We start from the raw sequence: 25,489 nt of genomic DNA on the forward strand, positions 1-25,489 counted from the left end.
TTTCTTCTTAAAATTTCTCAGGGACACCATTATTTTATTATTCACTCTCCTTAGAGCCCAGGCTGCGAAAAGAATATTTTTGTATTCTTCCTTCTCAGAAGATGATAGGTAGATAGATAGATAGATAGATAGATAGATAGATAGATAGTTTTATCTTTATTTTTTATATCTTTATTTATCATCCTTTGGGTTTTGATCATTATTTCGGAAAAATTTCAGATTACTTTGGTTTTATACAGAAGTCTCTCATCAAATCTCCCAATATATGGTACTAAGGTTTTAACTCTTTTACAACCAACCCCATTTATGGCTTCATAAGACCAAGGATCTAGGACTGCTACAAATCTACTAAATTTTCTATTGCTGAAATCTATTGAAAAGGATGGATTGTTCCCATTTATCTTCATTTTCTTGTCCACATTTGTTCCTTGCCCTTCTTTACCCTTTGATTTTCTTTAGACAGAAGTAGGAACTACATCATCCAAGTTTTTTTTACATTGTTTCCTTCTTGGGTTCAGACAATGGATAGATTGGCAGTGGTTCAGAAGATTGGACAGCAGGATTCTTTCTTTTTGCTTATTTATTGCAGATCTGGGAATAATTTTTCATTCTACATTTAAAACACCTGATGGGTGGTCCTTCTTCCATGGCTCTAAACTGCTTGTAGTATTCTCTAACACCATCACCTTTTTTGCCTCTTCAGGCCCCAGGATGGAAATAGTGTGCCACTGTTGTCACTCTCTAGATTCTTCATTACCCTTTTTGTGCCCTAAGCAAGAATCACATCCCTAGATCAACAATCCACTTCATAGCCAATTTTGATTCCCTAAATCTTACCCAACTTTGGTAACTAGTATCTCCACTACATCCCCTACCTTCAAGTAGTTCATCTGTTTCCTGCTGGGATCCCTACTACTACAGTATTAATATTCCATTTGTGTTGCTGAGGGAAATGTGGTAGTTTGCATTATTTGGTAAGTTGGGATGTTTCCCAGAGATCCCTTCCCAGAATATATTTTCTAAGTATATTTATTTATTTTGAGAGGTAGGGTTAGAGAGAGAGAGAGATTGAATCCCAAGCAGGCTCGGCCTGTCAGTGCAGAGCCCCACGCTGGGCGTAATCTCAAACTGAGATAACAACATGAGCCAAAATCAAGAGTTGGATGCTTAACCAACTGAGCCACCCAGGTGCCCCTTCCCAGAATATTTTTAGGTTAGAGTTGGCCAAATAAAAACTTGGAAAGCATGAGGAGACATTACTCCTTACTGTCTACTGTGTCATGCTTTACTTTTTTTTCTGACTACTGACTCCTTTGACAAATTGTGGTTTCAGACCAACTGGGAGATGCTTTACCTCAATCTCACAGACTAGTTGCTACACAAAAGCAAAAACTTCCATTTTCACTGTGAAGATGCCTGGAATAAAAGACTGTAAGAAGAGAGAGACCCAGACATCACAGCCATTCCAACCATACCAGATGAGACCTCAGACTTGTGAGTGAGGCCACTAGGTACCCATCAGCCCCCATCAAGGCATCCAGATAACTGGAGCCTGGAGCCACATCAGTGATCCCAGGAAAGCCCAAACAAAGAAACATACAATCAAATCTCGCGAAAAATCAATGTTGTTATTTTAAGCCACTAAGTTTTGGGATTTTTAAAAAACTCTAGACCGTGGAAATCGGTATGTAAAAGTGATGTGTTATTGTAATAATATTAAAAAAAAACAAAAACAAAAATATGTGACATAGACTTTGGGACTTGGCTAAGGGAAGAATTTAGAAGGATGGCAAACAAACTACTACTGGAGACCAGAAAGGTCTTGAGAAAACCATCAGAGGCTGGAGAAAAGGCAGTCTTTGTTATTTAAGTGGCTGAAAAGTTGGCCAAAACGTTGCCTGATAATTTGGAAGATCGAAACTAGTATGAACTGTTGGATCTGACTAAGGAGGCTTCCAGGGAGGATGTTGAAATGCCAGCTGGCTTCCTTCAGTATCATATGATCAGATATAGGAAGAAAGAGATGATACAAAAATAGAACTATACATTCCAGAGAGAGTTGATGAAATAAGGACCAATATTTTTGGTGCTGGAAAATAAAATCTCATTTCTAGTCTCCCAGCCAGAAAAACATCATTAAAGTAAAATGAAACCTAGGGCCACAAATGAAATAAAGGTATGTTTATAAGACCTTCTGTTGATACTTACAGAAGATGTGAGGCAGTGTCAGGTAAACGCCATCAGCTAGGACAAGCATCCCCCAAATTGTTAAGTATTTTCAAGGGGGGCCTGAGTGGCTCAGTTGGTTAAGCATCTGAGTCTTGATTTCGGCTCCAGTTATGATTTCATGGTTCATGAGATCAAGCCCAGCATCGGGTTCTGTGCTGACAGCATGGAGCCTGGTTGGGATTTTTCCTCTTCCTCTCTGCCCCACCCCTGCTCATGCATTCTCTCTCAAAATAAATAAATAAACATGAAAAAAAAGTGTTTGTTGTCAAACAGCTTCTTATGTTCCCCAAATATAGTGAGGTTATCTTGGACCCTTGAGCCCCACATAAACTGTTAAATGTAATCCCGGTGATAGGAAGAATCCCAAGTGACCCCAGTAGAATAACGACCCACATTTCCAGCACTGCCCAATAGGTAGTGTGGTTTGTTATACAGTAATTAGTTACAAATACAAGCTACTCCTCATTATTTATAACTGGATGTGTGATTTTAATCCTAATTCAATAATCTTTTTTTGTTTATCTATGAAATGCTAAATAACAACAGCTTACATTGTTAGCCCACTATGGAAAAAATATGTAACACCTGAGCATCTTGTAGTTTCTTTTTAACATTGGCAGATGAAGTATACCTGGGGAGAATTTAGAATTACACGAAGAGATGTATTATTCCATGTAAAGGAGAGCTAGATTGAATTTAGCTGAAAGCTCTCTGTTGCTTTATTTCTATTAAATATTCTATTAAAGCTCTCTATTGTTTATCTTCATTTTACTACTTTATCCTTTCTTTTTAAATCCCCTCTTCAAAAAGTATGTGTGTTTAATAGTCTTTTAGAATAATAAAGCTAATCTGACCTCCAAACTCCATCTTAGAATTACAAAATCATCTTTCTCTTATACTTCAGGTTAGTCTCTCTTGTACATTCTTACTCTTCAAAGGACTTACAATGTTGGCATCAGTTATTTTTCCTCAGCATTGTAGTATGAACCCCAGTTCAGAGAGAGAGATTCGTAATCACTGCCAGATGCCAGGGACCTGGGATAAGTACATATACTACAGATGCTGCTCCAGATTTGGAAAAGGCATATTTTGACCCAAACAATATATTCATATACTCTACATGTAGTTACTAGAACCATCACCAAACAGCTGACCCTGTGTCACTGCTGGGTCTCTGATTCAGGCAAGTCGCACACCTTTTGTCCCACCTGAATTAAGGCCTCCTTGCCCTCTATGGGGTACCGTGCAATGCTGGCCATCCTTAGGGTCACACATGACTGGCAGGTCATCATCTTGGAAATATTCCCTGCTCAGTGCTGCCAGTCTCCATGTTATCTCTGCCAGCGCTCTGAAACTGAGGATTTCTGCTGAAGGCAGTCAGCCTGTTTCTTGTCATCCCTGCCCACAGCTGTGATGATGACATTCCTGGTTTAGCAGTGGTTTCTCATGGTGCAGAAGAGAAAAAACAGTGTTTTTTTTTTAACAGTGTTAGTTAGGAATTGTTGCCTTCTACCAAGCCATGCTATTTAGAATCTAAATATCAGAGTTAGTTGTTTACCTTCACTAACACAACTGTTATTTATGAAGCAGATTTGGAGTAAAAGGTAGATTAAGTCTAGAGAGATGTCCAGCCTTAGTAGGAATCTGTTTCCTGAACTTTCCCCTCTAATTAGCATTGAGCATGTACAGATTTCTTCGACCACATGATGAGTCTTGGGGACCCTTAGTATCTACTTCTTCTGCTAAACATAAGCTATGCCATTTCCACTTGGCATATATAATCAAAAACTATTGAAACTTAAAAGGGAAGAAATTAGACTCTTGTATTTGTTGTTGTTGTTCTCAGATGGTATGTTGGTCTATATGAAAATGTGTTCTTCCTAAGCAATACTTGTGTTTCACATCTAGGGAGAACAGAAATAATGTGGTCAGTGTGAAGGAAATAAAAAAAATGATAAAAAAAATTATTCCTGGTAGATAGGCTGTCAGGTATCAAAATTGATTCATTTTCTCACAAATACCGGGAGGGATAGAGCCCACTTTAAGTGTTTTATGCTTTTTATGGGCTTACGATTTTTCTATCTATATCTAAAATACAAGAGAAAGAGATTCTTCACGATTCTTTTGAAGGCAGAAGAGATGCTGTAAGGAATTCCTGTCATAAAACCTAGAGAGGACTGCTCTGTTTCTGAACTGTCAGTCTCACTTTTACTAAAACATTTTGGCAGTCATTTCCCTCAGCATTGTCAAATGTGTCATTGATAATAGTTTTGCATCATAAAGGGGAGGGGGGGATATTAAGAACTTAATTCTCAACACTTGTCAGTTAGTGGTGTCATTGAGAGTTTAACACAGGAGGTAGTCTGATTCCTCTGAACGTGTAACCCAAAGTCTTACAGAGTGATAGAGTATGTGATGGGGGCAAGGGAGTGGGTATTTATTCAGGGTCTATAATGTGTTTCGTGCTTCCATATTTCAAATTCTCCACAACCCTATGGGGACCAAATTAATTATCTTCCAGTTCCACAAGAATGAACTGAGGCCCAAATAGGTCAAGTAAAATCTGAAGGTCCCAAATCAATCAGTGTCTCCTGGGACCGGTGTTCAAATCCAGCTAACTCTAGAAGTAAGTGCTCTTCTCAATGAAGCATGTTGCTTAGTGCAAGTCTGGGGAATGTGTCAGATGGGGGGGCAGAGGTACGTCATCTCTCTTCAAAAAAACGTTAAGTAAATAACAAGTATGGTAATTAAGATTATCAGAAAATGGAGTGGTAGTTGAAATCCCTTAATGACAATATTATCATGTTATAAACTATTGCATACTATAATAGTTTGGACTGTTGTGGGTAGGACTGCCGCTGCCAGCAAGACTATCATTTTATCCCCAACAGAAAATTATTTTTAAAAATGTGATGTGTTTACTGTAAAGCCCCTGGGCATATGTACAAGAACACAGACAGCATTTACATATCTATTATCTATTAACTGACACTGCATTTGCCAGGCATTTGACACAATTAAGCAAATGCTTGACTGAACAGATGGGTCTTATAAGGATCCCTAAGGGCATGTCTGCATTAACTATGCCAAGGGGGGTTAATGCACCCATTTGGCATCTGCGTGCATTTTCCCATCAGCATATACACTACTGCTTTGCATGGTTGCAAATGGGTCCATTTTTGTCCCAGAGGACTAAGTGTAAATGAATTGAGCTATTTCCAGTTTGTTCCATTTTTGTGTTCTGTTTGAAATGTATCCCCAACAATAGCAGATTACACCCTGTGATTGTTTCTTGTATTCATTTACTTGAAAATGGCCTAATGTTTTTATTTGGTTTACTAGTGGTGTCAAGGAAATTGAACACTTTTCTAAGGCAAAGTACATAGCGTTTGAATCGTATATTTTTGGTTTGTGTAGTCTCTAATGCCAAGTTATAATAGCTAGAGGAGGAAAAAAAAAACACAACTCAGATCTTTATAGTAATAATAAAGAATCGAACATTACTATACCTGACAAAGGAAGTATTTGTCTTTCACTAAACTATTTCATGGCCTCTGAAATGAAAACACAACCCCGGACATTATACACTTAAATCAGTAATGTTAGTCTCCCTTTGTTATCTTTTGGATGTATATCCATCTCTCTGGGAAATGACCCTAACACATCAATTAAACTTTTTTTTTTTTTTTTTTTTAATTCTTGGCCGACTTTTCGTGGCCTTTTTCCAAAGCTCTCTTAAAAGGCCCACAGTGCAGGACTTGCTGTGTGATCAGTGGATGCTTCAGCATTTTGTATGTCACCCAGAGATTAAGCTATACCATGAATCAAAACAAAGATAGGATAAGTATTAAGGTTAATTATATATGAGGAAACATAGACTGTATTCTTTGAATTCTGCATTGGTCTATAGCTATAGCAGAAATGTTTGGGAAAATGGATTTTGTGTCATCCTTCATAGCTAATGGAGCTCAACATTAAAAGCCAAGCAGCCCTGAAACTATGTTGCACACTGGAGATCATTATGTAGGAGTATAAAATTAAACAAAACCCAAAAATGATGAAAAACTCAACATAATTTTAGCATTGTAAGACAGGCAAATATTTAAGAAATGAAATTAGCTAACAGTCTTGTCAAATCAAGCACTGGAAATGGAAATTAGGTTATTTTTACTGTTTTTCTCTTTAAAACGATTCCTTCAGCAGTGTTTTGTCAAAATATATATTTGACTAATTAAACGGGTGATAATCTCACACTGGGCAAATTCCTTGTAACATTTATTACACAGCCCATTGCTTTTGTTTTCTTTATTTACTGAAAAGAAAAGAAAGAAAAGAAAAAAATAATTTTTTCTTAGATCCAGGTATAGTGAAGTAACCATAAAATCTATTTCATTTAAAAAGTACATTCTGGGGGCACCTGGGTGGCTCAGTCGGTTAAGCGTCCGACTTCGGCTCAGGTCATGATCTCGCGGTCCATGAGTTCGAGCCCCGCATCAGGCTCTGTGCTGACGGCTCAGAGCCTGGAGCCTGTTTCCGATTCTGTGTCTCCCTCTCTCTCTGCCCCTCCCCTGTTCATGCTCTGTCTCTCTCCGTCTCAAAAATAAATAAACGTTAAAAAAAATTAAAAAAAAAAATAAAAAGTATATTCTGTTGTATGTAAGTTATGAATCACTAAATTCTACTCCTGAAACTAATATTACACTATATGTTAACTAACTGGAATTTAAATAAAAACTTGAAAAAAAGTACATTCAAAAAATTATAGTGTGTGTATTTTATTTATTTACTTACTTACCTATAGCTTTTTTCTTTGTTTTTAATTGAAGTATAGTTGGCATACAATATTGTATTAATTTCATATGTACAACATAGTGACTTGATAATTATGTGCCTTATGAAATGCTCACCCCTGTAGCTATAGCTACTCCCTGTCACCATATAAACTTACTACAATATTATTGACTGTATTCCCTATGGTATCCTTCCATCCCTGTGGCATATTTATAACTTGAAATTTGTACCTCTTTTTTTATTCAAGTATAATTAACATAGAGTGTTATATTACTTTCAGGTGTACAATGTAATGATTCAACAATTCTGTCCATTTCTCAGTGCTCATCAAGATAAGTGTACTCTTAATCTCCATTATCTATTTCACCCATCCCCTCACTCACCTCTTCTCTGGCAACCACCAATTTGTTCTCTGTATTTAAGAGTCTGTTTTTTGTTTGTTTGTATTTTTCTATTTTCTTTGTTTCTTGAATTCCACATATGAGTGAAATCGTATGGTGTTTGTCTTTCTCTGACTGTCTTATTGTACCTTCTAGAATCATCTGTGTTGTTGCAAATGACAAGATTCCATTCTTTTCTATGTCTGGGTAATATTTTAAATTTAAGAGTGTTACCTGCTGAAATAGGAACAGTATTTATCTGGGATTTTCATTTTTTTCTACTTATTGTCCACATTACAAGATATTTCCTAGTGTTTGAATATAGTAGGCTAGACTTTAGGAATTGTTGGTTCTAGAGTGAAAAGAGACCTCCAACTTTTTCTACTGTAGCACAATTAGTTGAATAATCTGCAGCTTCTACAGTTTGTGAGTCACTCAAATAACAGGTTATTGGTAAACTTAGAATTAACTTGACTATTTTAAAACAGAGCGCTCTTTTTTTTTTTTTTTTTTTTTTGGCCTAGTACAGTGCTACCCTGAGTCCTAGTTGAATTTGGATTTTATTTTCTTTTTTAAAAGTTTATTTATTTATTTTGAGAGAGAGAAAGAGTAGGGAGAGGCAGAGTGAGAGAGAGAGGATCCCAAGCAGTTTCTGCACTGTCAGCGTAGAGCCCAACATAGGGCTGCAACTCACAAACGTGAGATCATGACCTGAGCAAAACCAAGTCAGATGCTTAACTGAGTGAGCCACTCAGGTGGCCCTGGATTTCATTTTTTTAAATTAGTTAATACATACAGCATGATATAGGTAAGAAAAAGAAATAATGTGTTTATATGAGCACCTAACTTAACAGAACTTAAGCAATACATTTAAATATGACTTTATACTTCTCTCCATCATATGAACTACAGTGTAGTACAAGTCAAAGTATACATCATTTCTCTAGAGGTATCCAGTATTAATGTCATATATATCCATCTAAGCCTTTGTGTCTATGTTTGCATATTTAATTTTACAAAAGCAGTATCATACAGTAGATGCTATTTTGCGTTTTGCTTTTTTTACTTGACAATATATAATGGATATAATGTCTTGTCTGTATATTTATCTTAAAATTAAAAACCTATTCTTGTCTATATTTCTTTGTGCACTTATGCTAAGTACTTTTATGGGATGAACTCCTAGAAGGGACCTAATGCTGATATTACTACATTAGACTCTGCATCACAGAGTTAGTTGGCCTGGAACAGACATATGAACATCTCTTGAAGATTAAATAAAATCCATAGTGGCTTGGTTTACTCTGACAAAGGTAGTAAAAGTCGGACTGTCGTTCTGCCAATACAGTTATCTCAGTTCTAAGGTAGGCTTTATATTGAAATTTAAGACCTATTTAACAAAATACTGAAAATCAAACTAACATGTCTTAAAAATATCCCACTTGATCTCTGGATGCTAAGGCCAGAACTCTATGAAAATTAATCCACAGGGCTTTAGAAGCAAGTCCAAGGAGAGCTGTCAATGCAGATGCCTAGCACAGCCTGGCACTGGGCTCTGAAGACTGCCCAGAGAGCAGAGGTTTTCAGTTATCTGACCTGCCTCCTTCCCTGAAAATACATAAGTGTCAGTCATGGCCCTGGAGAAGACAGAGCATCCCAGAACTCAATCTAGCAAATCACACTCAATAGAATGCTGATTTGCCTTGCAGGACTTGGATGGAAAATTTGCATTTTCTCCTTTCTCTTATATTCTGTTTCTGTTTTCTAATTTACTCAATTACACACTTCTTATTTAATAAACCCTTGGCAGAGAAGTTACACTACACAAAAACATGCATTTCTCTCTCTTACTGGTTATATTATTATAAGCTAATAATATAATATTATTATAAGTTAATAATATAACATAGTACCAAACCAGAACTATATTTATCAACTTGTTTTCTTGTTCCACGGGTAACATGGACTGAAGCATGATCCTCAGCACCCAGTTACCCCTGCAGTATATCACCTGCAATGCTTTTAACTGGAGAAGCTCAACTATAGTTTATACTCTGTGTTTGAACTATCACAGAGAAACTAAGTGGCTTTTTTGGTCAAGGCAAAATATTTATTATGAGTCATCAGTATATACTGCATAGTAAGGCATTATTTGTCACAGATGGTCAGGCAGTGGTTATATGAGTATCTTGGGAGTACTGCCAGTAGGCTTAGACCAGCTTCTCAAAGAAATCCAGACACAGTCCTGTAAAGTTGAACTATGAGTAGTTTTGATGAGGGTTTGGGGTGATGGTGGGGGGTCTGGAGCTGAGGACCAAGAAGGAATTCTTAAACATGTCTTTCGTGCATAAAGGTGATTTTATTAAAGCAGGTACCGGGACCTTGGGCAGAAAGAACTGCACTGGAGTTGTGACAAATGGCTATTTTATACTATGGAGACAGAGAAGTAAAGTCAAAATGGAGGGCTGCAGAGGGACTTTGATATGCCAAGGAGGATTCAAGACCTCCTGAGATCTTGCTATTGTGAAGCTAAGGTTGTTTTCCCTCTAGTAAGGCATTAACATTAGGACAATAGGAGGTTCCTTGAGAAATGTTATCTCTGTATTTGCCTCAAATACTTGTCAATGAGCTCCAGGTTATGAGGAAATTTAATTTTACTCGTCATTTCCTTCTTGCCTTTGTTTTCATATCACTATTGAGGGGTGATGTTGGGGCTTCAGGAAAATGAGTCTATAGGGTTCTGGAGATGAGGCTATTGATAAGATTGCCTTTTTCTTGTAATTTACTAAGATATTTGTAAACTAATATATGTGTAAACCCATATCCTGTAGGACTGTGATCTCTATCACTTGGCCATTTGTTTCCTTTCCTTTCCTTTGTCCTTGGGTAGCCTGGTGCCTGAGGAATATCACATACATCCTACCTGGGGGTTGGTGGGGAGGGGGCTGCACTAACTTGCACTTTGTCCTCAGCTTGCCTCAAGCTCCTTCATCTGTTTCTTGGGTAATCGGCCACATAACTGCTTCCCTTCCTCCCCAGTCTGTCATCTACACACACACACACACACACACACACACACACACACACACACACTCAACACACACACATAGAAGGTAGTAGTTATTTAAGAGTTCATGGGAATCTTCTTGATTAACTTTTAGGGTAGTTACACCCTGAAACCTTCTTAAAAAAAATTCCAAAAAAGAAAAACAAACAAAACCCAAAAAATCCCAGTTCTTTGTTTTATTCTAATTCCAATAAATCTTTTGCTTTTTCTAAGACAAAATTTGGGGGTAATCACTGTATTATGGAAACTATGCTTAAATTTGTAATGGAAATGAATGTCCAATTAAAGGGAATTTGCAGTTTTATTTTCAAGTTTTGTTTTAGAGACATTTTATGGTTCTGCCCTGGTTAAATTCTAGTTGTATAAGAATTGCATAGAATGTCTCAGAATTGATGTGGTACAGAGGACAGCCATTGTATGCTAGATTTCTCTCCCATAAGAATTCTGAAGGATTTGTGTACTGAGACAAGGCAAAAATTTGGTCTTATGGAGCTTTTTGCACCTTGATCAAAGATATGTCTTGCCCCTTTATCACAAAGTGAGAAATTGTATAGTTTGAGAATATCATAAAATACCATAGCCATCTTATTTTTGTCATCTAGTCCTTAGTCTTTAGTTTTCAGAGTAATAATTTGACCTTAATATTTTACAAGCACGTAAGTAGCACATTACATAAAATGAAATGAGAAAATCAAATTGTTTCATTTGTTTGACTTTTCTTAGGTCAGCAGAATGAAATAGGATTATGGAGGCCTAAATAAAATCTACTTATTCTTAAGACTAACTCCTATCTTTCAGAAAGAATCTGTGCCACTGCAGTGACACATTCTCTCCATAGATGTTCTTTCTGCTTCCCCCCAAAAGTTTAAGCTAAAACTACTCAGTGAGAAATTTTGTCCAAATAAAATAGCAGGTGGATGGGTTAGAGCATTGCTAAAGGTAACATACAGAGATGTGATTTGTTCTCTTTCCAAAATATGATAATTTCTAATCTGTAGTTTTTTTTTTTTCTAGTCTTTAAAAAAATGTCTATACTTGAGCTTTGTGGAAAAATTGATACATTTGCTTTTAAAATAGTTGCTGTTTTTACCTCAGTACATGATATTTAAGAGACTACTAAGTTTAATGTGTTTTAATGTCGCTCCTCAAAAAGATGTGTGGTATTTTCTCCTAAGTGTTTAATATCTTTATTATTATCCTAAATGCCAAAATGAGATTTCTGGAACAGAATAGGTTACTGTTTACTTAGAGCAAATAATAAGTGCGTTAACTTCCTTTTGCCCAAATTCTTATCCCTGTGATGGTACAATGAGAACCAGATGTGATGCTCTACATAGTGGGGTCTACTGCATGTGAGGAACTCCAAACATGAACCCAGGCACTTACATAGGGAAGAGAAGCAGCTGTTCTCCCTCCACTTCTGAGTCTCCTGGGAGACAAGATGGGGAACTGGTTCTTCTCTTGGGGGAATGTAAACAAGTTTCTCCTGGAGGGAAATTAGACTAGTGTCTCCCAACTTCACAATGCACAGAATGTCTTCATGGCTCCAGGTCTTATCACCCTTCAAACATAAACATATACCTCATGGGAGGTAAATCTGGAGTTCCCACTATCTCTTCAGTCATAACTTAGTGTCCAGGCTTGTTTTTTTAGCCCAGATCCCAAGTTACAGTAAAATTTTCTTAGAAAGCTCTAGTTATGTAGAAATACACAAAAAATAATATTTTTTTCTAAAGCACCTTTTCTTTTGGAGAGTAACTTTCTGTGTCTGCGTGGCTAGCAAATTTGTGGAGCAGCTTTTAAAGTCTTTTTTTTTTTCTTTTACTTACATGATTAGGGCAGATCAGTTATCATTATAGACATGACTATCAAATGTGTGGAATAATTGCATAGTTAGCTAAAAATCAAGCATGTTGAAGAACAATGTCCATGGGGCACTGGTTGATGGCAAGGGCCATCAGGTTTTAGCACTTGGTCCCATTGGGTTTCAAGGCTTGGTCTCAGCATTTTTGTCATCCAAGTAGCAAATGGTTTCAGTCAGCACAGCCATCTTGAGAGTGATTGAAGGGAGGTAGAAGGAGAGCTAGGAGCACAGTCCTGGTGTGAAAGACCTTTTTGGATAATAGTAGTAGATGTCTTTAAGAGTTATCTACTGTCATTGCTGTCATTGTACATCATGGGTAAATGGGCAAGATGAAAATAGACATTAAATGCTGTGGGAACATTTATCCTATTGACATATGACCCACAGTGAGGTCAACTATTGACCAGAAGGTAAGTTCCATGAGTTTAAGGACTTCTTTTTTGTTTTCTAATTGCTGTATTCTCATCACCCACAGAATGAGTGAACAAGAGTAGGAGGAATTAGAAAAAGTGAGAAAAAATCTAGAATTAGTTGAAAGAGGTTAGTGTTTTGATATCACCTGATTTTGATTACTCTTGGTGCTTAACACTTTTGTCATTTCTTTCTTTATTAAAATTATATCCTTCCTTTGTTTCTTTTCACATATTTAAAAATAAATACTCATTCTATCTCTATAGACAGCTTCTTGCTTTAATGAATTGCAACTACTGAGCTCAGTTCTTAAATTTGTGCACTATTTTCTCCCTTTACCTCTTCCCTGGACTATGTCATCCCAATCCTCAGCTTTAACTACTCACTAAATACACACACTTTCTGAACTCTAGCTTTTACACAGATGTTTCTGCTAAGTTGTCCCTTGATTCTTTGTACTCAGTTTGCATAAAGCTGAATTATCATCTTTCCTGACAATATGCGTCATGTCCTATATTTCTCCCTTTTGTGACTAGAACCAATACCTTCCTTAGTACAGAAGCCTGAAACAAATTCCCCTCCTTTCTCTTTCTTCCATTAGAGTGTATTACTCAAATTCACTTATTCTCTACTTTTCATTGCCAGAGATACTTTCTTCTTTGGTCTGTATCAACCTTGTTTTATTTTCTAGTTTTCCTTGGTTCCCTTCTATCCTGTATACTTCTGCCAAAAGAATAATCTAAAAGATAAATATCACATATCTTATTAAATTTTTAATTAATAAATTTAATTAATAAAATTAGTTTTCAAGATATTTCTCAGATACTAATAGTCTGAACTCGTCTTTCTCGAAGGCAGATTTTACACTTTATCTCCTTACACATATTTTGTCTCTATCAGTAATTCCTTTATCCTTTTACTCAATAGTCAAATGTTCATTTTTTTTTTTCTCATTTAACAATCATTAAAGGAGGACCTATTATGACCCAAGGGATTTATCTGGGAGCTGGAGATATAGCAGAGAACAAAACAGTCGTAGTCTCTTTCTTCAAGGAATTTGCAGTACAGTAAGGAAGATTATAGATAAACAAGACAAATAATTACAAATGTAATAAATGATACACAGAAGAATTACAAACTACCTACAATAGAAATGCTTGACTATGAAGTAAGGAATGATATCCCTGTGGAAACAAAAAGTATTCTGAGGTATAAATAATGAGGAAGAGTATACTAGGTGTTCAGGGGGAAACATCCTATTAGGAAGGGTAAAAAGATGACAAAAAGACCCTGAATCAGGGAAAAATATGTATACCTGGAATGATTCAAAAGACCAAGTCCATAGAGGAGAGAACAAAGAGAATGTGGCAATGGTCCACCCATGCCATGCTATTCTGTATCTTCCTTTCTCTCCTTTGTTGGACATTTAATATTTCAAAACAGCTAAAGTGTCACCATCTCCTCTAAGAGCACTCAATTTGATTTTTGTTTGTTTGTTTGTTTGTTTGTTTGTTTTTAGTGCTCCAAAGTCACCCTGTAGACTTCCATTGTAAGCTTATTTTATATTTCTCCCTACTATGATGATGAACTCCTTGTTGGAAAGCACCATATGCATTTCTTCAGGCTCTGCACAGCCCTGGGCACATAGTGAAAAGTCCATGACTCTGTTTTATAATAGAATGAATAAATGAAACCTGAACAGAAAACTACAAGGAGGGGAGCATGGGCACTGTGGACACTTGATTGTGAAGTACTATACCTACTATTAAAAACATTCTTCTAACAGTTCCTCCTACATCTTGAAATGAGTGACAGGATATGTTGCAAAAACTAATTGGTATTAGAATCATACTTGCCCATAGTTTAAACAATGCATCAGGCTGTCAATCTCTTCGTCACATTTATAAACATTTAAGCTCCCCAAATGTTCAGAATCTCGGAAAATCAACTGGAACAGAAGCACAATTCTTTGTCCTTCAAGGAACTCTATAGCAACTAGAGAAACTCCTTTATATGGATCTGCAGGGATTATATTATTTCAAATATAGTTTTACTCAGAACCTTAGAGGGCAACTGTTGAGAAAGAAAGTGCCCTGCAAAGAAGAAACCTGTCTTCTATTCAGGTTGCTCCAGCTATCATTATTAACTTTGCAGGTAGATCTTATATATATCAAATCAAACAAACAAATGAACTTCATTTATTCAGAAATTACATTCTGTATCTCACACTGAGTTGCCCTACCTTTTGAACTCATTAATTTTAGAATTCCCTTAGCATTTATAGTGGCTTATTTCATATATTTTAATAAAATCCTATTGGTAGTCTGCATGCATTCTTTACATGAATTTCTTCTACATTAATAGGACTTTGATTTATATTTAGGGCTCACTGACCATTTGCTCTTTTTAAGCAGGGGTATGTATTGTAATCAATCATGGAACACTCTAAAAACATTTTATAAAAGCACTACAAGGTCCCAGCATAGCAGAAACTCAGGAATAAAACAAAAAACAGAAAACAAAAAATCCCACAACAAACATTCAATTTATACTGTCCAGACTTTACAAGTGAAATTTTAAGGTGTTATTTAAAGATGTATATTTCAATTGTAAGTGCATTTATCTCCTTTATACTATATGTGTGGTTTTTCAATATAAATAATCATGTACAAGAGAATTCTCTTAGACTTAAGAGTTTTGTTGAATGGCTTGCATCTCTAAGGACAATACCGACCATTAACAAAGTCTGCACAGCTACAGCCAATTCATACTACAAGTAAAAGTTTTATTGGGCACAATTTTGGAGTATCTGTGTCAGTAGGATCCAAGTGACTGGAATAGTGGTATGAATTCCCAGTTGCGAAGGGTAGGATTTTAATAGATTGTGGAGGCAGTACTTTTATATCACATGCATTGAATTTGATTCATTTCAAGTACTTAGAGTTACTTTTATTTTTTTCATATTTAAATATCTTAAATACATACATACATATATGTGTAAAATATATGCACAGACATACATATATCTTTTACAATTAACTAAAATTAGTCATTTTTCTAGACTAGTGAGGAATGCACAGATCTACCTATTCCCTTATACAAAACTTACTTTCATTTCTATTTTTATTTAAAAATGTTTTATTATTATTTACTTTTGAGAGAGAGAACAGGGAGGGGGGCAGAGAGAGAGGGGGACAGAGGATCCAAAGCAGGCTCTGAGCTGCCAGCAGTGAGCCTGATGTGGGGCTTGATCTCATGAATCCTGAGATCATGACCTGAGCTGACTTTGGATGCTAAACCAACTGAGCCACCCAGGCACCCCATTTCTACTTTTGTTTTTATTCCTGTTAATGGTAGATAACATTTATTGAGCATCTGGTGTACTCAATTACACTTCCCATTTACTATTAACATTAATTATTATGACAATTGTATGAGATAGATAATTCCATGCTCATTTATAAATGTATAAATTGGGATTTGAGATACATTTTGGCAAATGTCCCTAAGTTGTATAGTTATGTAGCAGGAAGTAGGCATAGGTTTTAGACATAGTTTTTCATCAACCACACAACCAGAAATCTTGCTACTCTTTATAATTGTTATTTTTTCTGTAGTAGGCACTTTTTCACATGTTACCTGAATTATTATCATTGGCATTTAAGATGAAGATTCTTATTTATTTATTTATTTATTTATTTATTTATTTATTTATAGATGAGAAAATTGAAGTTATGTCAGGTCAAGCAAATTTCTCACATAGATTCTAGGTGACATTGTTGGGATTCAGACTGGGTTTATCTAGTTATAAAGATTGGGCTCTTCCAGCTCTACCATACTCAGTAGATGGTTATCAAGTGTTTCCTGTATTTCTAGAAACACACTGATCACTAGGAAAATGTAGTACACTAGCTATACACATTTCTGTTTTATTGAAAGTAATCTAGTGGTTGTCACCATCTAAATAGATTGTCACTACTAAGTAGATCTTTTGATACTAATGCCCTAAATCATACGTAATTTGAATCTCAGGATGTCATTGCAGAATAAAGGAAAGGGGGGTTGTTGTTTATAAGGCATGAGAAGCTTTCTCTGATGAAGTTGAAATTAATAAAAATTCTGATGGATGTCTTTAGTCTATAGAAAGGAGGAAAGGTATGCCCATTTTGGGATTTTAAATATTTATAGAATAGCTAGCTAATTCGTGTAGTAAGGGAAGAGTGGCACACATTAACTACAGAGGAAAAACTGGAGACCAGTCATGCAGGGTGTTTGTAGGCTATTCTCACAATCTGAATTTTAGTTTAAGAGAAGTAGAAATGAATAAATATTCATGCTTGCACTTTAAAACTATCTGCCAAAAATTTGAAGAAAAGATTGGAGAAGGATAAAGTTAGTGATTGGAATTACAATGAGGCTAATGATTTATTCCAGAATTCCAGAAGAAAGAGAATGATTTCCTAAATTAGTATGGTAGCAGTAGAAATGACTATAAATGGATAGATTAAATTCCTTTCTTAATTCAAAAAACATTTGTAGAGGGGCGCCTGGGTGGCGCAGTCGGTTAAGCGTCCGACTTCAGCCAGGTCACGATCTCGCGGTCCGCGAGTTCGAGCCCCGTGTCAGGCTCTGGGCTGATGGCTCAGAGCCTGGAGCCTGCTTCCGATTCTGTGTCTCCCTCTCTCTCTGCCCCTCCCCCGTTCATGCTCTGTCTCTCTCTGTCCCAAAAATAAATAAACATTGAGAAAAAAAATGTAAAAAAAAAAAAAAAAAAAACATTTGTAGAGAGTCGACTATATACCAGACATTATTCTGGCTGCTTGGAATACAACAATAAATAGAAAGAGTCAATGGCCTTGTTTTTATGGCTTTTATTCTGGATTATTTAGGAGGCCATTAGTTTTATGCAGAGGGATGATAGGATGATATGTGACATGTATTTACCTGAGTTTTGTGCAAAGGGGTGATATGAGCAGATAGGTATTTAGTGGCACCATATCTTTTTTTAAAATTAATTTATTTATTTTGAGAGAGAAAGTGCACATGCATGCACAAGTGGAGGAGGTGCAGAGAGAGAGAGGGAGAGAGAGAATCCAAAGCAGGCTCCACACTATCAGCACAGAGTCCAACTCCGGGCTCCATCCCATGAACTGTGAGATCATGACCTGAGTTGAAATCAGGAGTTGGGCAATCAACTGACTGAGCCACCTAGACACCCCTAGAGGCATAATTTCCTAAATAAAATATACAACATTATAAAAGGTACACTTCAGGTAGGAAAACAATGAATTCTCTTAATTTGAAATTCCGGCATGATGTCCAAGAATATATTCACAGGAAGTACTTGATTTCATAGGTGAGAGCTTTTCAGAAGAGAGCTTTGGACTAGCAGTATCATTTAGGGGTGTGTTAACATTGGGCTATAATTAAAATCACTAGATAACTGTTGAGGGAATGTACCACACTGTGAAATAAGGATAAAGCCAAGACTGATTCCTAAAATGCCTATGTTTGAGGATCAGGTATATGAGGTAGAGCCAGCCAAAGTACATTCACTCTTGGTTTTGTGCATTCTGTGGGTTTGGACAAATGTATAATGACATGTATCCATCATATGACATCATACAGAGTGTTTGCACAGTTACAGAAATCATCTGTGCTCTGCCTGTTCATCCTTCTCTCTGTGCCAGAAACCACTAGTTTTTATTGTCTCCGTAGTTTTTTTTTTACCTTTTCCAGAATGTCATATATTTGGAATCATACAATGTGCAGTCTTTTCAGATAGGGTTCTTTCACTTAAGTAATACACACTTATGTTTCCTGAATGTCTTCTTATGGCTTGATAGCTCATTTCGTTTTAGCACGGAGTAATATTAACTTATCTGCATGTGCCACAGTTCATTGATCCATTCACCTAATGAAGGACATCTTGGTTGCTTCTAAATTTTGGCTATCATGGAAAAAGCTGCTATAAGCATTGTAAACAGATTGTTGGGTGGACATACATTTTCACCTCCTTTGGTTAAATACCAATGTGCATGATTGCTAATTCCATGGTAACAGTATGTTTAGTTTTATAAGAAACTGTCAAACTGTCTTTCAAAGTGGCTGTGCCATTTTGCATCCCCACCAGTAAAGGCTGAGAATTTCTGTTGCTCCACACCTTTGCCAGCATCGGTGTTGTCAGTGTTCTGGATTTTGGCCCTTCTTCTACGTGTGTAGTGCTATCTCATTGTTGTTTTCATTTGCCTTTCTCTAAAAATATATATTAATGAGTATCTTTTCATATGTGTATTTGCCATCTATGTATCTTTGGTGAGGTGTCTCTTAAGGTACTTGACTCATAAATAGGGTATTTGTTTTCTTAGTGTTGAGTTGTATGAGTTCTTTGTATATTTTGGATCAGAGTTCTTTAACAGATGTATCTTTTGCAAATATTTTCTCCCATTCTGTGGCATGTCTTCTAATTCTCTTGACACCATCTTTCACAGAGCACAAGTTTTTAATTTTAATGAAATCTGGTTTATCAATTATTTCTTTCAAGGATCATGCATTTGGTGTTGTATCTAAAAAAATCATTGCCATACCCAAAGTCATGTAGGTTTTTCCTTATATTCCAGAAGTTTTACAGTTTTAGTTTTGTATTTTATACTTAGATCGGTAATCCATTTTGAGTTAATTTTTATGTAGGATGCAATATCTGTGTCTATTTTCTTATTTTCTTGCTTTCTTTCTTTTCCTTCCTTCCTTCCTTCCTTCCTTCCTTCCTTCCTTCCTTCCTTCCTTCCTTCCATGTGGATGTACAGTGTTCATCATTTGATGAAAAGACTATCTTTTCTCCATTGTATTTCCTTTACTACTTTATCTAAGATCAGTTGACTATACTTATGTGGGTCTATTTCTGAGCTTTCCATTCTGTTCTATTGATCTATTTTCTTCTTTCACCAATACCATAGTGCCTTGAAGACAATAGCTTTATACTAAGTCTTGGAGTCAGGTGGTATTAGGCCTCCAACTTTGTTCTTCTCTTTTTGATATTATGTTGGCTATTTTGGATCTTTTGCCTCTCCATATAACCTTTAGAATTAGTTTTTCCATGTCTACAAAATAACTTGCTGGGATGGGAAGATTGCTTTTCAAATAGGTTGAATACTGTTTCATTAAATAATGACAGAAAATAATAGATTGTTTTATAAATATCTAGATGATTCATTATATTAACAAGGATAATTACATTTGAGTATTGGAGCTACAAGGCAGATCAACTTGTTAGGGAAATATAAAGGGGATGAGAAAGTGTGAAAGGAAAGTATAGACAACTCTCTGACATTGCGAAGAGTAAGTAGTCAGGGAGACATGAAATAGTTGCTAGACTATGTTGTGGGATCCAGGATCTAGATTGAGGTCTGTCAAAACTACAGTGTGCTTAGTATGCCACCTCTAAAGTACACAATAGAAAATAATTGAGTTTTCCTCTTAAAATCTAGGTAACTGACAGTCTTAAGTGACACACCGTGTAAAACAGGATCATTAGGTATATCTGTGTTTGAATCCTTGGTCTACCATGTGATCTTAGGAAGTTATCTGTTTTCTTTGAGCTTTGTTTCCCTTATTTGTAAATTGGGAAAAAGAATACTACTTTATGGGGTTTCTGAATGGGTTTATGTATTAGTATACTTAGAAGAATATCTGGCTTTTGGTAAATGCATAGTAAATGGTAGCTTTCATTTACTATACTGTAGTATGCCATCTTAAAGGAATATCACACATGTGCGATGCTATCTTGCCAATGACTTTACTATTACGACTAACCAGGACCCATCTCACCTTGCAGCTGTGGCTACTCCGTATTTACCTTTGGTTTGTGCACTTATCCTCGATGAAGTGCCCTGGATAGGGACTAGATTGGTTTTGTTTAATGTAGGATACAGAAAGTATGAAACATAAGTAGTTGAGATCATTTTTTTTTAACAGCTTTATTTAGATACACAGTTTCTATAGATTTGCCTATTCTAGACATATTGTATACATAGTGTATACCTAGAAATATACATATTCTTTCACTTAGAATAATGTTTTCAAGGATCATTCATGTAATAGTGTGCACTATATTTCATTCCTTTTCATTGCTAGAAAATATACCATTGTATGGATACACTACATATTTTATCCACTCATCAGTTGATGGACATTTGTATTGTTTCCACTTTTTGTCTTTAGGAATAAGCTACCATAACATTTGTGGAAAACTTTTTTTCAAAAACATATGTCTTTATTTACCTTGGATATATACCTAGGAATTGAATTGCTGGATCAATGATAATCCTTTATTTAACTGAGCAACTACTTGACTATTTTCCAAAGTGGCTGTACCATTTTAATTTCCAAAATCAATGCATGAGAGTTCCAGTTTCTCCATATCTTCACAAGCTCTTGTTATTATCAGTCATTTTTATTATAACCATCTTAATGAGTGTGAATTAGTATATTATTATTGTTTTGATTTGCATTTACTTGATGGCCAATGAATTGAGCATCTTTTCATATGCTCACTAGCCATTTGCATACCTTCTCTGGAGAAATGTCTATTCAGGTTTTTTGCCTATTTTTATTTATTTTTTATTATTTTTAAAGTGTTTTTTGTTTTATTTTTGAGAGACAGAGAGAGCATGAGTGGGAGAGGGACAGAGAGAGAGAAAGACACAGAATCTGAAGCAGGCTCCAGGCTCTGAGCTGTCAGCACAGAGCCCAACGTGGGGCTCAGACTGACAAATCATGAGATCATTGCCAGATCCCAACCTGGCACTCAACTGACAGAACCACCCATGCACCCCTTGTACCCATTTTTCAAAATTGAGATTTTTGTCTTTGTATTATTGAGTTGTATAAGTTCTTTATGTATTATGTTTGTATATTCTAGATGAAAATCCATTGTCAGATATGTGATTTGCAAAACTTCTCTCCCATTTTGTGCATGATCTTTTCATTTTCTTGATGGTATCTTTTCCTCTGATGATTTTTAAAAAGGATCTGTGAGTAGGACAGACAAGTAAAAGTTTATGGACTGCTCTTAAGCTGGTCCAGTGTAACTCAATGGTATTAACATTTTTTTCATGATGTGCATACAAATGAGGTTGCATTTATGAAATACACAGATTTAGTCAGGACTGGAATGATTGCAGTGCCTTTCTCCTTCCTCTGATTTCTCACAGTGGCTTTGTAGGGGTCACACATGGGTATTTTATAGGAGCTCTGGAGTAAGCCCTTTTATGCCCTTTATCCTTATTCTCCTCATAATTATGTACTGTCCAAAATTCTGTGGAGGGAGCACAGAACTTATCACCATCACTACTGCCAGTGTTCTCTATGAAAAATAGCTTCCCTACTTAGAGTGCTGTCTCCTAATTTCTTCTTTACTATTTAATGTAGAAAATGAGGAAAGTACCCTGGATATCTTGATCACTGTGTCAAGCTCGGTTTTGAGTAGAACTACAACTGCTACACTAAGTCAAATAGTGAAGGTGATTGAAGAAAAAAAATAGCAATATAACAAGGCATCCTATTCTAAACAAGAATATTACAAGAAATAACGATAGCCTTCATCTGAGGTTCCATCTCTTGCTCTGTTGGTCACAGTCTGAGAAACCAGATCATGAAAGTCATCACTAGTATGAATGTGCTCAGGAGAAAGCCCTGAAGTCAATCAAGAGATATCCGTTTTGGAGCACTTGGGTGGCTCAGTAAGTTAAGCTTTTGACCTCAGCTCAGGTCATGATCTCACAGTTTGTAGGTTTGAGCCCCACATTGGGCTCTATGCTGACAGCTTGGAGCCTAGAGCCTGCTTTGGATTCTGTGTCTCCCTCTCTTTCTCTGCCCCTCCCCAGCTTGTACTCCGTCTCTCTCTCTAAAAAATAAGTATAAACATTAACAAATTCATAAAAAGAGATAATCAGTTTGGGTTTGGCTTGCCACTGACTTGCTTTAGAAATGTATGGATGCTTGTAGGAGGTGGTTTACACGTGTGTCTCCATTTGTTCTTCTCTAAAGGAGTAAGAATGATCTGTCTAGAGGGCAGTGTTTATGTCTGGCACAATTAACTGGTAAGCCAAAGGTTTGGGCAATGAAATGACTTGTTTTTGAAGGTAGCCATAGCCTTCTCAGTATGGATTAATTTCTTTTGAGTTCTTAGCTCAGTATCTGAAAGGGAATATGCCCTTTATGCTTAATAGATGCTATTGATATTACTGTTACTAAGGTCTAGAATTATTGGAATGTGCTGTTTAAGTCATGATTTTTTCATTTTAAATTTTGGATTAATTAAACTTGTTCACAATGTGTCTCCAAATGAATTAATGTGAGTCCATTCTAAATCTTTAAAATACTTGGGGCGCCTGGGTGGCGCAGTCGGTTAAGCATCCGACTTCAAACAGGTCACGATCTCACGGTCCGTGAGTTCGAGCCCCGCGTCGGGCTCTGGGCTGATGGCTCAGAGCCTGGAGCCTGTTTCCGATTCTGTGTCTCCCTCTCTCTCTGCCCCTCGCCTGTTCATGCTCTGTCTCTCTCTGTCCCAAAAATAAATAAACGTTGAAAAAAAAAAATTTAAAATACTACCCACACATCAGGTTAGCAAAAATATAAATGCACTATAACCAGCAGCCATCAAACATCTATCACTTCTTGCCCTACCTCCTGCCTCGTTCCACTCAAATTTATTCTACTTCCTCTAAGTATGATCTCTTTGAAATAGAAATCTGATCATATAAGATTATAATAGCACCCAACTATATATACATAGTTTAGATAATAAAAGTTTATTCATATAATCTTAGGCTTAAATTTAGACTCATCAAGGAAAGTGCCTGTGTTATTTACATGTCCTAGTCAGGTTTACAATGGTATTATTTTGAAATGTCATAGAATTTTTGGATGATGAAATGAAAATTTGTTGACATTTGAATTAGTATTCCCTCTGCAAAGTTTAGGCTGCTTCTTCCAAGCAAAACTCTAGAGAGTTTTAAATATCAAAGAGTACTTAAGTTATAAGTTGTTTAGCTAAGAGTTAAGTATTTTAATATTAAATATGATTTGAATTAAAAGTAATTGATAAATTGTTGACACTTTTTAAAAAAATTAAATGTTTTTATTTATTTTTGAGAGAGAGAGAGAGAGAGAAAGAGACAGTGTGAGTGGGGGAGGAGAGAGAGAGAGAGGGAGACACAGAATCTGAATCAGGCTCCAGGCTCTGAGCTAACAGCACAAAGCCTGATGTGGGCTTGAACTCAGGAATTGCAGGATCATGACCTGAGCCAAAGTCAGATGCTTAACCAACTGAGCCATCCATTTGCCCTAAATTGTTGACACTTTTGAAACAAGACAACTCAAATATGAATGTAGCTTTCAAGGTCAGCAATGAATAGGCTAACTTGATTGTCATAATTCTGCATAAAAATGTCACACTCTGATATTTTGTGAAGGGTTTATTTTACTTGAGTTTGCACATTAACAAGTGTTACGCTAAGCAGTTCTAGATCTAATTGCATTCTTGACTCTTAGAGGAGATGTAGTCACAAATCAGACCACTGTAGTGTATATCACTTACTCTAACACAAGGCTGATTTGTTACAACAGAGCGGAACCAAAGCAGTAGGTGTCTGGGAGTCTTGAAGACTCTGCAGAAAGTCTCCAGGAAGTTTGAGAACAACCAAACAAAGCATACTGGTGAAAATATAGGCTCAACATTTTTCTGCCTTCTTACAAATTTGTCTTGTGAAGTTCATTACCCTTTGTTACTCATAAGTCCAGACATTTCCCTCTCTTCCACTTTCCAGAATGTTTACTTTCCAATTCCAAGGTAAACAATTTATAAATGAAATTGCAAGATATGTATGCACTCTTAGCACATGACTATGAGGTCAAAAGGAATCTCAGTGCTTACATGAGGACTCAGAGGTAACTGTGAGTTACTTCTTATGAAAGGGATAACAGAAAAGGATCAAATCTGGGTTTTTTTTTCTTTAAATTACTGAATCATAATTGTTCAAAACAAAAACTTTGATGTCAGCAGGAATAAAATTTAAATGTCTAATATTCTGGTAAAGAGCTAGAGCTTTCTCTTCATCCCATCTCTATGTCTATAACACAAGAAATACTTGTGTTTTGTTGATAACATGTTAATATTTTATAGAATCCTTGTGTGAGATATAAGTTTAGGGGTCCCTGGGTGACAGTCAGTTAAGCATCTGACTCTTGATTTCAGCCCCATTCATGATCTCATGGTCCTGAGATCGAGTGCCTCATTGGGCTCTGAACTGGGTGTGGAGCCTGCTTAAGAGCCTCTCACTCTCTTTCCCTCTGCACCTCCCCTCCCTTTGCGCGCGCGCACACACACACACACCCACACACACACACACACACACCCACATGCTATTTCTCTTGAAAAAAAAAAAAGAAAGAAAAAGAAGTTTAACTGAATCATCTAGGGAAAAGTCTACCCGTTTGTGCCAAAAGACTATTGTCAGAATTAAATTAAATATGATACAGAAAATACCTAACAGCATTTTTGCCTCAGTGAATATTTATAAATGAAATTGCAATGAAATACTGATTAGTAAGAAAGTTCTCTTAACCGGAAATCTTTCTCCCCTGTCTTCTTTATAAGAGAAACTACATTTCTGAATCTGAATTACAATTTTTTTTATTTACTATGTTATCTTTGGCATGATAACGTACACAAAGAGCTGTTTTGAG

Source organism: Puma concolor, chromosome E4 (genome assembly GCF_028749965.1).
Source record: "Puma concolor isolate L17-30 chromosome E4, mPumCon1.1.hap2, whole genome shotgun sequence".
In the NCBI taxonomy this organism is placed as follows: Eukaryota; Metazoa; Chordata; class Mammalia; order Carnivora; family Felidae; genus Puma; species Puma concolor.